Genomic DNA, 17,591 nt, shown 5'->3' with positions numbered 1-17,591 from the left:
GAAAAGGAGCTTACCAGTAATATGTCAACGTGTTTCGGCCTATTAACAGGTCTTTCTTAAGACTATAAAACTGTATGTGGACTGGTAGCTTTTATAGGGTAAATGATTGAATCAATTGTGATTGGGTGCCAAAACAGAAATTCTAGAACGCCCACTTCCTGTTTGATATTAGTGAACTGTGGGTATAGGTGAAAACGGAACTGGTTATGTAAATACCGTATATTAATTTTGTTTACTTGCTATACCTTACATTGTTACCTTAAGCAGGTGTATAAGCAGGTCGTGCAAAACAATCACGTATTTCTTGTAAAATAGTTAATTGCTCTAATCTCCCTGGTGCAGAAAGGTACTCAGTATTAAACATTGTATTCATAGGTATACCATATAACAATTCATAAGGTGTTTTTTTTTAGAAATAGCAGAATGTATATTGTTTAAACCCACTTGTACATAAGTTAACAAAGGATACCACTGCTTTGGGCGGTTAGTTAGTAACTTGGTTAGCAATCGTTTTACTACAGCATTTTTCCTTTCTACAACCCCACTACTTTGGGGATGATAAGGTGCACTGATTTCCCATTTAATATCAAATTATTTAGCCCACTCTTGTGCTTGAGTAGATGTAAAAGCTGATCCAGAGTGTAGGGCTTTAGGTTTACCAATACTTACTAAGGAATTGAGACTATCAAGCGTGGTACTAGCCATGGCACTTTTAACAGGGTATAACCATGTGAACCTTGTACAAGCATCAACACATACTAAAACATATTTGTACCCATGTGAAGGAGGTAAAGGCCCTATATGACCTAAATAAATCAGATCAAATGGCTTATTAGGAATTTCTTTAACAATGTATGGTTGTTTCTGGTGATTTTGATTATTAGCAAGGAGACATGCTTTACAATTCCCTATAACTCTTATGACCATTTTCTTCATGTTAGGCCACCAATATTTTGACCTTAGGGTAAATAAGACTTTATCTCGCCCAAATGAGGATGTCCAGTACTAAAATGGGCCATTACTGTTATGTTCCATCTGTCTATGACAGGGGGAACACTCAATTCTTTGTCTCCAATCTTAACCATACGTTTATCTTTAAATTCTTGGGCCCCCATTTATCATTGTGCGGGCGGACATGATCCGCTATAACGAACCATGACCGCCGCACATCGATAAATACCGACAGCATACGCTGTCGGTATTTATCATTGCACCAGCAGTTCTTGTGAACGGCTGGTGCAATACCGCCCCCTGCAGATTCACGGCCAATCGGCCAATAGCAGGGGGTGTCAATCAACCCGATCATATTCAATCGGGTTGATTTCTGTCCGCCGCCTCAGAACAGGTGGACAGGTTATGGAGCAGCTGTTTTAAGACCGCTGCTTCATAACGTGTGTTTCTGGCAAGCCTGAAGGCTCGCCAGAAACACGGGTCATGAAGCTCCGTTCGGAGCTTGATAAATAGACCCAATAATGATATTTTTTAGGATAACCAGGTGGATTAGGTCTGTTTTTTTCCAAGCAAGCATTTAACTCTGTGTCAAGATTACTGGTTGCTGTCATTCGAGTTTTAACTGCATTTACTGCATATTTTTGACTTACACTTTGTGCAAGAGTATCTGCAAATGTATTGCCTTCTGTATGCATAGAAGAACCTAACTTTCTATGAGCTGGTTCATGTACTACTTCAATATCAGGCTTTATATCTAGATAAGCAGCAATTGCTTTCCATTTGACAATTTGATGTAATGGATTTTTCTTTGCAGTTAGAAAAAAACATTAGATTTCCAGATTCGTAAATCTTGGAAAACAGATCTTGCTAGATATGCAGAATCAGTTACAATTACCACTGGTCCTTTATCTAACAATGCCACCTTCATAGCAAATGTTAATGCAGACATTTCTGTAAATTTAGCTGAATGATCCCCTAAAGGGATTTGCTATGAATGCAACAGAGTCAGAGTAGGAGAATATGTTGCAATTCCTGCCCCAGCAGATTTATTTACTTTCTCTTTACTAGAGATTACTGCAGAGCCGTCAGTGTAATAAATTGCAGAGTAGTGATCATTTGGATATGTTTGTAAATTCCAACTTGAGGGTTGCTTTGGAGTTGGTAAATCATCTAGAGGTGTCAGATTCTTATCATGAATGAAATGTACCTGTGGGTCTTCCAAAATAGAAAAAGAAAATTTATTCTTACCTGATAAATTTGTTTCTTTTACGATACGATGAGTCCACGGATTTCATCTTTACTTGTGGGATATCGCCTCCTGGTCAGCAGGAGGAGGCAAAGAGCACCACAGCAGAGCTGTATATATAGTTCCTCCCTTCTCTCCCACTCCAGTCATTCGACCAAAGTTAGGAAGAGAAAGGAAAAACCAAGGTGCAGAGGTGACTGAAGTTTAACAAAATTAAAGAACTGTCTTATAAAAAACAGGGTGGGCCGTGGACTCATCGTATCGTAAAAGAAACAAATTTATCAGGTAAGAATAAATTTCCTTTTCTTTTACAAGATACGATGAGTCCACGAATTTCATCCTTACTTGTGGGATACAATACCAAAGCTATAGTTCACGGATGAAAAGGGAGGGACAAGACAGGGAACCTAAACGGAAGGCACCACTGCTTGAAGAAATTTTCTCCCGAAAGCAGCCTCAGACGAGGCAAAAGTATCAAATTTGTAAAACTTGGAAAAAGTGTGAAGAGACGACCAAGTTGCAGCTTTGCAAATCTGATCAACAGATGCATAATTTTTGAATGCCCATGAGGAAGCCACAGCCCTAGTGGAATGAGCCGTAATTCGTTCAGGAGGCTGCTGTCCAGCAGTCTCATATGCAAAACGGATGATACTCTTCAGCCAAAATGAGAGAGAGGTAGCCGTAGCTTTCTGACCCCTACGCTTCCCAGAAAACACAACAAACAGGGAAGATGATTGATGAAAATCCTTAGTTGCCTGTAAGTAAAACTTCAAAGCACGGACCACGTCCAAATTATGTAACAGCTGCTCCTTCTTAGAAGAAGGATTAGGACACAAGGAAGGAACAACAATTTCCTGATTAATATTTTTATTTGAAACAACCTTAGGAAGAAAACCAGGTTTGGTATGTAACACCACCTTATCCGAATGAAAAATAAGATAAGGAGAATCCCATTGTAATGCCGAAAGCTCAGATACTCTGCGAGCAGAAGAAATAGCAACCAAAAATAAAACTTTCCAACATAATAACTTAATATCAATGGAATGCATAGGTTCAAACGGAACCCCTTGAAGAATTTTAAGAACTAAATTCAAACTCCAAGGAGGAGCAATTGGTCTAAACACAGGCCTGATTCTAGTCAGAGCCTGACAAAAAGATTGGACATCTGGAACATCTGCCAGACGCTTGTGTAACAAAATAGACAAAGCAGAAATCTGTCCCTTTAAGGAACTCGCTGACAACCCTTTCTCCAATCCGTCTTGGAGAAAAGACAAAATCCTGGGAATCCTAACCCTACTCCATGAGTAGCCCTTGGATTTGCACCAATAAAGATATTTACGCCATATCTTATGGTAAATCTTTCTAGTAACAGGCTTACGTGCCTGAATCAAGGTATCTATGACCGAATCAGAAAACCCTCGCTTAGATAAAATCAAGCGTTCAATCTCCAAGCAGTTAGCTGGAGAGAAACTAGATTTGGATGATGGAAGGGTCCCTGAATGAGAATGTCTTTCCGCAATGGAAGCCTCCATGGTGGCTGAGATGACATGTCCACCAGATCGGCATACCAAGTCCTGCGAGGCCACGCAGGAGCGATGAGAATCACTGATGCCCTCTCCTGTTTGACTCGAGCAATCACCCGGGGAAGGAGAGCAAATGGAGGGAACACATAAGCTAGGCTGAAAGACCAAGGCACTGCCAAGGCATCTATCAGCTCAGCCTGGGGATCCCTGGACCTGGACCCATATCGAGGAAGCTTGGCATTCTGACGAGATGCCATAAGATCCAACTCCGGCCTGCCCCATCTGAGAATCAGGTTGGCAAATACCTCCGGATGGAGTTCCCATTCTCCCGGATGAAATGTCTGTCTGCTCAGAAAATCCGCCTCCCAGTTTTCCACACCCGGGATGTGGATCGCCAACAGATGGCAAGAGTGAGTTTCCGCCCACTTTATTATCTTGGCTACTTCTGTCTCCGCTAAGGAACTCCTTGTTCCTCCCTGATGACTGATGTAAGCTTCAGTCGTAATGTTGTCTGACTGGAACCTGATGAATTTGGCCGAAGCCAACTGAGGCCAAGCCTGAAGTGCATTGAATATTGCTCTCAACTCTAGGATATTGATGGGAAGTAGAGACTCCACTTGAGTCCATACACCCTGAGCCCAGGGAGTTCCAGACTGCTCCCCATCCTATCAGGCTTGCGTCCATTTTCACTATCACCCATGAGGGTCTGCGGAAGCATGTCCCCTGGGATAGATGATCCAGCGACAACCACCATAGAAGAGAGTCCCTGGTCTCCTGATCTAGATTTATTTGAGGAGACAAATTTGTATAATCTCCATTCCACTGTCTGAGCATGCTCAGTTGCAGAGGTCTGAGATGAAAACGAGCAAACGGAATCTTTAACTTTCTGACCTCCGTCAAAAAGATTTCTATGGATAGAGAGTCGATTAGAGTTCCCAAGAAAGGAACCCTTGTCTGTGGAATCAGCAAACTTTTTTCCAGATTCACTTTCCACCCGTGAGTCCTCAGAAAGGATAGAACAATGTCGGTATGAGATTTTGCTAGATAAGACAAGGCCTGGATCAGAATATCGTCCAGATAAGGCGCCACTGCAATGCCCCGCGGCCTCAGAACCACCAGCAGAGACCCCAGAACCTTTGTGAAAATTCTGGGTGCCGTGGCCAGACCAAAAGGAAGAGCCACAAACTGAAAATGTTTGTCCAGAAAGGCAAACTTTAGGAACTTGTGATGATCTCTGTGGATAGGAACATGAAGATATGCATCCTTTAGATCCACGGTAGTCATAAATTGACCCTCCTGGATCAATGGAAAAATGGTCTGAATAGTTTCCATCTTGAAGGATGGAACTCTGAGAAACTTGTTTAGACTTTTGAGGTCTAAAATAGGTCGGAATGTCCCCTCTTTTTTGGGAACTACAAAGAGATTTGAATAAAACCCCTGTCCCTGTTCTTGTATTGGAACAGGACACATTACTCCCATGGAAGAAAGGTCTCCTACACAACGTAAGAACGCCTCTCTTTTTATCTGGTCTGCAGATAATCGAGAAAGAAGAAACCTTCTTCTGGGGGGAGAGTTTCTGAATTCCAACTGATATCCCTGAGACACAATTTCTAGCGTCCAGGGATCCTGAACATCTTTTATCCAAGCCTGGACGAAGAGAGAGAGTCTGCCCCCCACTAGATCCGGTCCCGGATCAGGGGCCGACCCTTCATGCTGACTTGGTAGCAGCAGTAGGCTTCTTGGATTGTTTACCCTTGTTCCAAGACTGGTTGGGTCTCCAAGTGGACTTGGTTTGGGAATAGTTCCCTTCCTGTTTAGCGGAAGAGGAAGAGGGAACTCCCTTGAAATTTCGAAAGGAACGAAAATTATTCTGTCGACCTCTCTGTTTGGACTTTTTATCCTGAGGGAGGAGATGACCCTTGCCTCCCGTGATGTCATAAATAATCGCCTTCAAGTCAGGCCTGAACAGGGTCTTCCCCTTGTAAGGAATAGCCAAAAGCTTAGACTTGGATGACACATCCGCAGACCAAGACTTCAACCATAAAGCCCTGCGTGCTAAGATGGCAAAGCCCGAACTCTTAGCCGTCAATTTAGTAATCTGCAGAGAGGCATCCGTAAAAAACTAATTAGCTAACTTAAGAGCTTTAATCTGATCCTGTATCTCTTCCAAATGAGTCTCTGTTTTAAGAGACTCTTCCAGAGCATCAAACCAATAAGCGGCCGCTCTGGTAACTGTAACAATGCAAGCCGCCGGTTGCAACAAGAATCCCTGGTGAACGTAAATCTTCTTAAGGAGACCCTCCAACTTCTTATCCATATGGTCCTTAAAAGCGCAACTATCCTCAATAGGAATAGTAGTACGCTTGGCCATAGTAGAAATAGCACCCTCAACTTTAAGGACCGTCTGCCAAGAATCTCTAATAGCGTTGGCTATAGGGAATTTTTTTTTAAAAAAACTGGAGAAGGAGAGAAGGGAATACCTGGTCTCTCCCATTCTTTTGCAATAATCTCTAAAGTCCTCTTCGGGACTGGAAAGACAACCGAATAAGATGGAACCTCCAAGTATCTGTCCAACTTACTCAATTTCTCCGGAGGGACCACTCCAGAGTAACCAACACCTCCCTCAGCAATAAACGGAGGTGCTCAAGCTTAAACCTGAAAGAAACTACATCAGAATCAGTCAGAGGTAAAGCACTCCCTGATTCAGAAAGTTCACCTTCGGAGAGTACCTCAGTGCCCTCCAACTCAGAACCCCGGGAGGGTACGTCCGTAATCACCATCATAGAATCAGAGGCAGAATTTACTACATAGTTGTCCTGTCTTGAATGCTTGCCGTGCGATATGGGAAAATTAGCTAACGCATCAGAAAGTGTAGAGGACATCCCTGCATCTATGTCTTTTAATGTAAAAGCTGCAGAAACTGGTGAAATACAAGGTCCCGCATGAGCGGGTGTTAAGGGCTGTGACGCTTGGGGAGAAAGCTGTGGCATACTCTGCATCTCGTCTGTAGACTCTTGAGAAGCAATCGCCTTAGGCAAAGATTTTTCAAAAAACAATTTTGTCTCTAAAATGTAAGGCCCTCTCAATGCATGAGGGACAAAATGGAGCAGGAGGTTCCACAGTGGCATCCAAACACATAGAACACACTACAGTCTGGATATCATCTGAATCCATGACAATAGGAAGCAAGAAGCAATTTGGTCTTTAAAGTATAGGCTTTTAATTTATAGCCAACCAGTATAGAAATAGCAGCACAGACTAAAACTCCGTCAGAATATTTTAAACCTGACCAGATACTGTGTCTTTAAAAATAAACAAGAATTAACATGTCAGTGACACTGAAAAGGTTAATGATATAAGTACTCTTTAAAGTATAGGCTTTTATTTAGGATGAAATATAACCTAGAACCTCGCCTCAACAGCTCTGCTGAGGCGCCTACCTGCCCCCACATTCCTCCGACCACACTGAGAAATTGAACCGGAATGTAATTCACAAACGCCCAAGACCGCTTGTTTCACTTTCAACCATGCGGTTGTGGCGTTACACGTAGAGTGATCCTTAGCAGCCGGGACTTCCGCAATAATAATCTGCGCGGCAACTAAAGTCAAGCGCGCCAAAGAAAGTCCCGCCCATCGTGGGCGTTGCATCAGCCATCGAAAAGTCGCATCTCTAATAAACAGCCGTTCCTTCTCTCAGAAAAACGTAACACAGCCCGAAAACTGGAGTCTTATAGCAAGACTCCGGTATGTGTGTGAGTTTTCATGGGATGTCAACCAACACAGTGTGTGTGAGTTTTCATGGGATGTCAACCAACACAAAGACCTCTATTTATCAAGCCGTCAACCTCAAATACGCTGGAATTCCGCAGCGTATTTGTGGCGAGGCTGATTCGTCGTAGTTATCAAGCCCTACAGACCGGCAAAAGTAGAATTTTGTGACGTAAGCTACGATCCGCCGGACTCAGTCCGACACAGATCGATGCTTACGTTACTCCAGATGTGCCGAATGCAAGTTCGGCACAATCTGACTACTTTTGGAAGTTATCAAAGAACAACCAGGTACGCTCGGCACTTTTCCGGCCCAGCGTACTTGGTTTTCAATCTGCCGCCCTGGAGGTGGCGGATCGTATAGGAATCAATGGGAGTCTGACAGCAGCGAAAGCTCATGTTCGCTGCTGCCCGATATCCCATTGATTTCTATGGGAAATGTCTGCACCTAACACCCTAACATGTACCCCGAGTCTAAACACCCCTAATCTGCCCCCCCTACACCGCCGCCACCTATATAATACTTATTAATCCCTAAACCGCCGCTCCCGGACCCCGCCGCCACTCTAAAAAAATGTTTAACCCCTAAACCGCCACTCCCGGACCCCGCCGCAACTAAATAAAATGCTTCACCTCTAAACCGCCGCCACCTACATTAAACTTATTAACCCCTATCCTGCCCCCCCTACACCGCCGCCACCTACATTAAACTTATTAACCCCTATCCTGCCCCCCCTACACTATATTAAAGTTATTAACCCCTAAACCTAAGTATAACCCTAACCCTAACACCCCCCTAACTTAAATATTATTTAAATAAATCTAAATAAATATTACTATTATTAACTAAATAATTCCTATTTAAAACTAAATACTTACCTGTAAAATAAACCCTAAGATAGCTACAATATAACTAATAGTTACATTGTAGCTATTTTAGGATTTAATTTTATTTTACAGGCAAGTTTGTATTTATTTTAACTAGGTACTATAGTTATTAAATAGTTATTAACTATTTAATAACTATCTAGCTAAAATAAGTACAAATTTACCTGTAAAATAAACCCTAACCTAAGTTACAATTATACCTAACACTACACTATCATTAAATTAATTCCATAAACTACCTACAATTACTTACATTTAAATTAAATAAACTAAAGTACAAAAAACAACTAACACTAAATTACAGAATTTTTTTTTACAAGAAGTTTAAACTAATTACACCTAATCTTAGCCCCCTAATAAAATAAAAAAGCCCCCCAAAATAATATAATAATAATAAATAATAAAATTCCCTACCCTATACTAAATTACAAATAGCCCTTAAAAGGGCCTTTTGCGGGGCATTGCCCCAAAGTAATCAGCTCTTTTACCTGTAAAAAAAGAAATACAATACCCCCCCAACATTACAACCCACCACCCACACACCCAACCCTACTCTAAAACCCACCCAATCCCCCCTTAAAAAAAACCTAACACTAACCCCCTGAAGATCACCCTACCTTGAGCCGTCTTCACCCAGCCGGGCACAAGTGGTCCTCCAGAGGGTCCGAAGTCTTCATCCTATCCGGGCAGAAGAGGACCTCCAGACCGGCAGAAGTCTTCATCCAAGCGGCATCTTCTATCTTCATCCTTCTGGAGCGGAGCGGGTCCATCTTCAAGACATCCGACACGGAGCTTCCTCTTCATCCGACGGCCGACGACTGAATGACTGGTCCTTTAAATGACGTCATCCAAGATGGCGTCCCTTGAATTCCGATTGGCTGATAGAATTCTATCAGCCAATCGGAATTAAGGTAGGAAAAATCCTATTGGCTGATGCAATCTGCCAATCGGATTGAAGTTCAATCCAATTGGCTGATCCAATCAGCCAATAGGATTGACCTCGCATTCTATTGGGGCCTTACACTCCCAGCGTCAAAAACGTATAAGCACACTATAACAGTGACCTATACAAGTCCCATCCTTTAAATACATTAGGCCAAATAAATATTTTAGCTCCATAATGTAAACACTTTGTGTTGGTTGACATCCCATGAAAACTCACACACACTGTTACAGAAAACAGCCCTACTTCCAGAGAGCTCTTGTTCTCCAACAGATCAGAAGTACACAGTCTATTCTGAGGTAGCCAGTGTCCCAGAAAGTAAAAGACTGCACTTACCTCTGTGCTGAGCGACAGCATGAGAAGTCCCACAGGATCAAGAGGTCTTCTCCCTCCTGCAGTTCTGTGGACACAGAAGGGCCTTAGTTAATATCTGCTAAGACCATCAACATACGAAGGGCAGCACTAACATGGGAGGCGCAGTGAGAGTTTAGTCCCACCAGTTCCCATTGCTCTAAAGCCACCTGTAGCTCTACTCTAGAGGCTGACAAGGAATACGGCTACACCCTATAGTAAAATAGCACTCACTGGTACCATTTAAAAAAAAATAAACTCTTGATTGAAGAATCTAAACTAACACCTCACTTTGCCTCTTCCTATCACTAACACAGGCAAAGAGAATGACTGGAGGAGGAGCTATATATACAACTCTGCTCTGGTGCTCTTTGCCTCCTCCTGCTGACCAGGAGGCGATATCCCACAAGTAAGGATTAAATCCGTGGACTCATCGTATCTTGTAAAAGAAACCATTTTATCCATCTATTCTTTAGTGCTTTCTTGTCTGGTATAGTTAGCTTTTGTAAGTTATTAAGTGAGGCTACTGATGTATGTATCAGCTACTGATGTATGTATCGATCAGCCAATCAGATTGAGCTTGCATTCTATTGGCTGATCGGAACAGCCAATAGAATGCGAGCTCAATCTGATTGGCTGATTGGATCAGCCAATCGGATTGAACTTGATTCTGATTGGCTGATTCCATCAGCCAATCAGAATATTCCTACCTTAATTCCGATTGGCTGATAGAATCCTATCAGCCAATCGGAATTCGAGGGACGCCATCTTGGATGACGTCATTTAAAGGAACCGTCATTCGTCGTTCAGTCGTCGGGCCAGATGGATGTTCCGCGTCGGAGGTCTTCAGGATGCTGCCGCTTCGCTCCGGATGGAAGACCATAGAAGATGCCGCCTGGATGAAGACTTCAATCGGATGGAAGACCTCTTTTGCCCCGCTTGGATGAAGACTTCGACCGGATCATGGACCTCTTCAGCCCCCCGCTTGGGCTTGGATCAGGACATCGGAGGAGCTCTTCAGGACGGATCGGTGAACCTGGATGGTGAAGACAAGGTAGGAAGATCTTGAGGGGCTTAGTGTTAGGTTTATTTAAGGGGGGTTTGGGTTAGATTAGGGGTATGTGGGTGGTGGGTTGTAATGTTGGGGGGGGGGGTATTGTATGTTTTTTTTTTACAGGCAAAAGAGCTGAACTTCTTGGGGCATGCCCCGCAAAGGGCCCTGTTCAGGGCTGGTAAGGTAAAAGAGCTTTTAACTTTTTTAATTTAGAATAGGGTAGGGCATTTTTTATTTTGGGGGTCTTTGTTATTTTATTAGGGGGCTTAGAGTAGGTGTAATTAGTTTAAAATTGTTGTAATATTTTTCTTATGTTTGTAAATATTTTTTTATTTTTTGTAACTTAGTTCTTTTTTATTTTTTGTACTTTAGTTAGTTTATTTCATTGTAGTTATTTGTAGCTATTGTATTTAATTAATGTATTGATAGTGTAGTGTTAGGTTTAATTGTAGGTAATTGTAGGTATTTTATTTAATTAATTTAATGATAGTATAGTGTTAGGTTTAATTGTAACTTAGGCTAGGATTTATTTTACAGGTAATTTTGTAATTATTTTAACTAGGTAACTATTTAATAGCTATTGTACCTGGTTAAAATAATTACAAAGTTGCCTGTAAAATAAATATTAATCCTAAAATAGCTACAATGTAATTATTATTTATATTGTAGCTATATTAGGATTTATTTTACAGGTAAGTATTTAGCTTTAAATAGGAATAATTTATTTAATAAGAGTTAATTAATTTCGTTAGATTTAAATTATATTTAACTTAGGGGGGTGTTAGTGTTAGGGTTAGTGTTAGGGTTAGACTTAGCTTTAGGGGTTAATACATTTATTAGAATAGCGGTGAGCTCCGGTCGGCAGATTAGGGGTTAATAATTGAAGTTAGGTGTCGGCGATGTTAGGGAGGGCAGATTAGGGGTTAATACTATTTATTATAGGGTTAGTGAGGCGGATTAGGGGTTAATAACTTTATTATAGTAGAGCTCAGGTCCGGTCGGCAGATTAGGGGTTAATCAGTGTAGGCAGGTGGAGGCGACGTTGTGGGGGGCAGATTAGGGGTTAATAAATATAATATAGGGGTCGTCGGTGTTAGGGGCAGCAGATTAGGGGTACATAGCTATAATGTAGGTGGTGGCGCTTTGCGGTCGGCAGATTAGGGGTTAATTATTGTAGGTATCTGGCGGCGACGTTGTGGGGGGCAGGTTAGGGGTTAATAAATATAATATAGGGGTCGGCGGTGTTGGGGGCAGCAGATTAGGGGTACATAAGTATAACGTAGGTGGCGGTCGGAAGATTAGGGGTTAAAAAAATTTAATCGAGTGGCGGCGATGTGGGGGGACCTCGGTTTAGGGGTACATAGGTAGTTTATGGGTGTTAGTGTACTTTAGGGCACAGTAGTTAAGAGCTTTATGAACCGGCGTTAGCCCAAAAAGCTCTTAACTCCTGGTTTTTTTCTGCGGCTGGAGTTTTGTCGTTAGAATTCTAACGCTCACTTCAGCCACGACTCTAAATACCGGAGTTAGAAAGATCCCATTGAAAAGATAGGATACGCAATTGACGTAAGGGGATCTGCGGTATGGAAAAGTCGCGGCTGAAAAGTGAGCGTTAGACCCTTTTTTGAGTGACTCCAAATACCAGAGGGCGGTAAAAACCAGCGTTAGGAGCCTCTAACGCTGGTTTTGACGGCTACCGTCCAACTCTAAATCTAGGCCTATGTTTCTAACATCAGATACTGCAGTATTATCTAATTGCACTTTCATGAATGCTTCTATATAAACTCTAGTAGTTAAAGGAAGTTCATCTTCCTGCTGTAATGAAATAAAATGTGCTACTTCCTCATAAGCTATAAGAAAATCAGAATCAAGCTTAGGATGCTGAACTAATTCTAATTGCACTCTTTTACCATTTATTTTTACTTGTGCATTATATGAGGGATAAGTACCTTCACCCTCTAAGTTCTGTATAGTTATATTCCCTAATGGATCTTCTTTTAAGATATTTGATTGTACTAAAAATATTTCTGCTTGTGTATCTAAATACCCCTCATAAGTCTCTCCCCCATATTCTACTTTTAATTTCACGTCATTCATCTTTAGACTCCTCTGTGATGTCTGGTAGGGATTTCTTTACTTTTCCTACTTTCTTAGTAGTAACTGGGGTAACAGAATTTTCACCTCTTTCAACAGAACAAGTTTCACGCTCCTGATATCTATCCTGGCCCCCTGTGCCTTTTCCTCTATATCTTACATTACCATTTCCAAACCCATATCTATCAGGAGTTTTTATAAATGGTCTCAATCTCCTGCGAGGAGGTACCTCAGAAGGTAAATCTGAAGATTTGCTTTGAATTGTTTTAAACCGATTCTTATTGGTGTAAGATGGAGGTGTCTGGGAGTAAGGTGGTGGAGGGTTAAACTTAGTTTGTTCTTGTGAATATTGTTCTCTTGCATAATTTTTAACAAACTGAGCTCTGTTTTCCTTTGCTGGAAAATCTTTTCTCCTTTCCTTTCCTTCTCTCTGTTTTTTTGAAGCTCCTAGTGCATCTTCAGTCAGCTCCTTACCTACAAGTGTATAAGTATGTCTTAATATATCAGGCATTCGTTTAGGTCTCTCTGCAATAGGTACAGAGCTTATTTGTCTCTCTATATCTAAAATTAACATTTGGCTTTAAACAACCCCATACCATGTCATGATTATTCTCTGTAAATCTCAGCCCTAACAAATATGTTGCTACAATGCCACTATTTGTATTCACCATTCCTAAAGTATCAACAAGTGAAGCTAACGTAACTTTACCATGTGTCCTTTCATATAATGCACAAATCACTGAATTCCAGTCTTTTGCCTCATCTATAGAAACACATAATCCAGGGGGTAATATAGCATTAACCAATGCTCTTTTTTGTGGAGAATAATGAGTTGGATAAACTCCATCTAATGAACTTTTTTATTTAACCACAAAGCTATATCCTTTGGATTGTGTGGTATTACTCCAATTGTTGCTTTTATATTTGACATAGGTATTCCTGCAGCATGAGCTAAAGAAGCCTGCTGTATTCCTGAAACTCCAGAAATTCCACTATTTAAAACCTGAGCCTATATATGACTTAAAACTTTAATTTCACTCAAAAAGTTTTCCCTCTCAGCTTGATCATCTCCTGCAACTGGTGGTAATTAATTTCCCCTTACTGGACTGTACAAACTAGATCTAGGTGTACCCCACATCTCAATTCTGGCTAAAGGGCCATGTCTTTGTATTCCTGTAGCAATAACAGGAGGTCTGCCTAAAATCTCTACTATACCATCATAAGAAACATTTGTAATCCTATGTGTTGCAGGATCAAAATCTGCATCTATAGTGCGATATGTAGGTTGTTGCAAAGCTACTCCAGCAGCATTAGTAAAGTTTAAATTAATTAAACCATACCAAGCCCCTAGACCCCAAGGACCACTCTGTATCTCCAAAGCAATAACCTCATCATTTCTAATGTCTCTACCATTCTGCATTTTAAACACATTATTCAGTTTTAAAAGATTCTGCAAATCCTGATTAGCCATGATATTGTAGTACCTAGGTAAAATTATAATAAAACTTATAAAACAAATATTATCTTTTAAAAACACCCAGGGACGCCAATTGTAGTGGTTCACACCTTTTTCACTCATAAGGTCTTAAAGCACAGTTATATTGAAATATGATTTCCAAGCACTGACCTTTAATATTATACCAGTGAAACAGGTCTCATTTCTTATAAAGAAAGTTTCTGAGTACAATATAATAAGAAATGGTATTGAGAGAGAAATAGTTTTAAAATAATTTTTTATTATGCAGAAAATTTAGCTTACAGAAGTAATAAAAAATTAAATTAATTTAAATCCAAAAGTTAATTGACTATCAGATAAGCTTGCTTTCAATAATTGTTTACATACCACTCGAAATGACTTCTTTGCAACCAAGCACCTTATCTCTTAGAGGCGATCTGTCCATTGTTTACAATGAGGCGTTTTTTTTATAGTTTTTCTTATCACCCTTTTCTAGCATAAACATTTCTTACATCACAACGTAGCCTTGAAAATTTGTTATACAAGCTTAAACATACACACTTGAATTATTGCAATAAGCATCCATTTTAGAATTTGCTAATACAAGGTTGAATAAATCTCCATTTTAGTTTCAGTACAGACAATAAATATAACATCTTTTGTTAGTATTTTAATTCCACTACAGTTATAAATCTTATATATTGTAGAATAATTTTAATTAAACATATATTTGAATATTGCAGGATAAGCATATGAAAGATTTAAAAATATCCTTTATGTATAGGACAGGTATATGAAAGATTACATCCCTTTATGTATATCTTTATTTAAAAATCAGGAATGTGATGCATAGGAGCCGGGCCATTTTTGGTTGAAAACCTGGGTTATGCTTGCTTATTGGTGGGTAAATGTAAGCCACCAATAAGCAAGCGCTATCCATGGTGCTGAACCTAAAATGGGCATTCTTGCTTTTAAAATAAAGATAGCAAGAGAACAAAGAAAAATTGATAATAGGAGTAAATTAGTGTTACGGTTACCCTTAGTCTCGCTGAGAGATGGACCGCTTAGTAGCCTGGATCCCTATTGCTAAAGAGGGGAGAAGCTGCTTTCCATAGTATTCTATATGAGTCTCGCAAATATAGAATAATCTCCCTTAGCTGCAGTACAGCTAGGATACCCTTCTGCCCACAAAAACGAGTCAACGCTGCGATTGAGGGTCAAACAAGAACTCAGGACTGGGATGCCCAGCCTGCTTTTTATTAAGGTTACATGCACACAGGGCACTCCCAGGGGGAGAGGGGGGGAAGCACAAAATCCCCCATCACACATTTAGATAGAGAGCACTGTCCTTTGACAGGCCACAATAGGATTACAGTACTTAAGATAACAAGTTTACAAGTTCATCTTATCAATTAGCAGTCTGGCTCCAGAGGTGATTAGACAATGGGATTTGTTATCACTAAACTTAGAGCTGCGGCCAGCAAACGTGTAATTAGACAATAGTTTCTAAAAGCTGAAAAAAAAGAGTTAACTCTTTATGAAATGATACTTGTTACGGTTTTCTTGGAGCCCTTCTTAGGCGCTGGCTTGCTGGTTCAGGCATTGCTGCTGGGAAATAAGCTCTGCACAACAAAATAACTAATGCTTCTGTAACAGTGCTCCCTTTCTGTGGAACACTCTGGCAGACACGGTCTGACCCCTTTTCGGGGCAGACTAAGGCTGTCCAGACCGCTGGTTATGCGGGGCTGAGGTCGGTTTGTCTGGACAACCCGTCGGCGTTGCCATTCTGTTTCCCAGGTCTGTAAGTAATGGTGAAATTGAAGGGTTGCAACGATAAGCTCCAACGTAATAGCCTGCCGTTATCTCCAGAGACCCGGTTCAGCCACACCAACGGGTTATGGTCGGTGACCAGAGTGAACTCCTGACCATATAAATAGGGAGTCAATTTCTTTAATGCCCACACCAAAGCCAAACACTCCTTTTCGACCGCTGCATAGCTGACTTCGCGGGGCAGGAGCTTCCGGCTGATGTAGGCAACTGGATGCTCCCCTCCATCTTCGCCTACTTGGCTGAGGACGGCTCCCAGCCCGAACATGGAAGCATCTGTATGGACGATAAAACGTTTGTTAAGGGCTGGGGCCGCCAAGACAGGAGCGTTAATTAGAGCATTTTTGAGAGCCTGGAAAGCCGTTTCACAGTGGGGAGACCACAGGACCTGTCGAGGTAAGTTCTTCTTGGTCAAGTCAGTCAGGGGTTTGGCAAGTGTGCTGTAGTCTGGTACGAACCGTCTATAGTACCCTGCCGTGCCCAGGAAGGCTAGGACCTGAGTCTTAGTGATGGGGGTGGGCCAATTGGCGACAGCTTCTATTTTGGCCGGCTCTGGTCGCTGCTTTCCACACCCCACCCGGTGACCCAGGTACTGTACCTCGGCCATCCCAAAGTGGCATTTTTCTGGCTTCAGAGTCAGGCCAGCAGCCCGGATCTGATCCAGAACCATTCCCACATGAGCTAAGTGGTCCTCCCAGGACTCACTGTGGATCGCTATATCGTCCAGGTAGGCGCAAGCAAAACTCTGGAAGCCATCCAGGAGCCTATCCACCAAGCGCTGGAATGTAGCTGGGGCATTCTTCATCCCAAACGGCATTACCCTAAACTGATATAAGCCGAATGGGGTGACGAATGCCGACTTGGGGATAGCCTCCGGGGCCAGGGGAATCTGCCAGTAACCTTTGCAGAGGTCAATAGTGGTCAGGTAATTTCCCCTGGCTATACGATCGAGTAGCTCGTCTACCCTGGGCATAGGGTAAGCGTCCGTCACAGTATTTTCATTGAGCCTCCGATAGTCTACGCAGAACCGGGTGGTCCCATCTTTCTTGGGCACCAAGACAACTGGGGAGGCCCAGGGACTATCGGAGGGCTCAATTACCCTGAGCTGGAGCATCTCATCGATCTCCTTCTTCATTCCTGTCCTAACTGCTTCGGGGATTCGGTACGGAGCCTGGCGCAAGGGAGCTTGTCCCGGAGTATCTACCTGGTGGGTGGTTAAAGTAGTGTACCCTGGCTTCGGGGAGAAGGTGAGGTGTTTGGACTGGAGGAGTTGGTTGAGCTGCTCCCTTTCAGTGGGGCTAAGTCGGTCCCCTATCTGAACCTGCGCCACTATACCTGTGGGGAGGCTCTTTTCTAATAGGTCTGGAATGGGTAAACTGTCGGGGTCTTCCTGAGGGGAACAACATACGGCCGTCACGTTCTCTGGTCGCTCAAAATATTCCTTGAGCATGTTTACATGGAATGTCTTTCTAAGATTGTTGTCGTGGCAGCTA

This window comes from Bombina bombina, chromosome 7 (genome assembly GCF_027579735.1).
Source record: "Bombina bombina isolate aBomBom1 chromosome 7, aBomBom1.pri, whole genome shotgun sequence".
Classification (NCBI taxonomy): domain Eukaryota; kingdom Metazoa; phylum Chordata; class Amphibia; order Anura; family Bombinatoridae; genus Bombina; species Bombina bombina.
Note: the sequence above shows the minus strand (reverse complement) of the source record.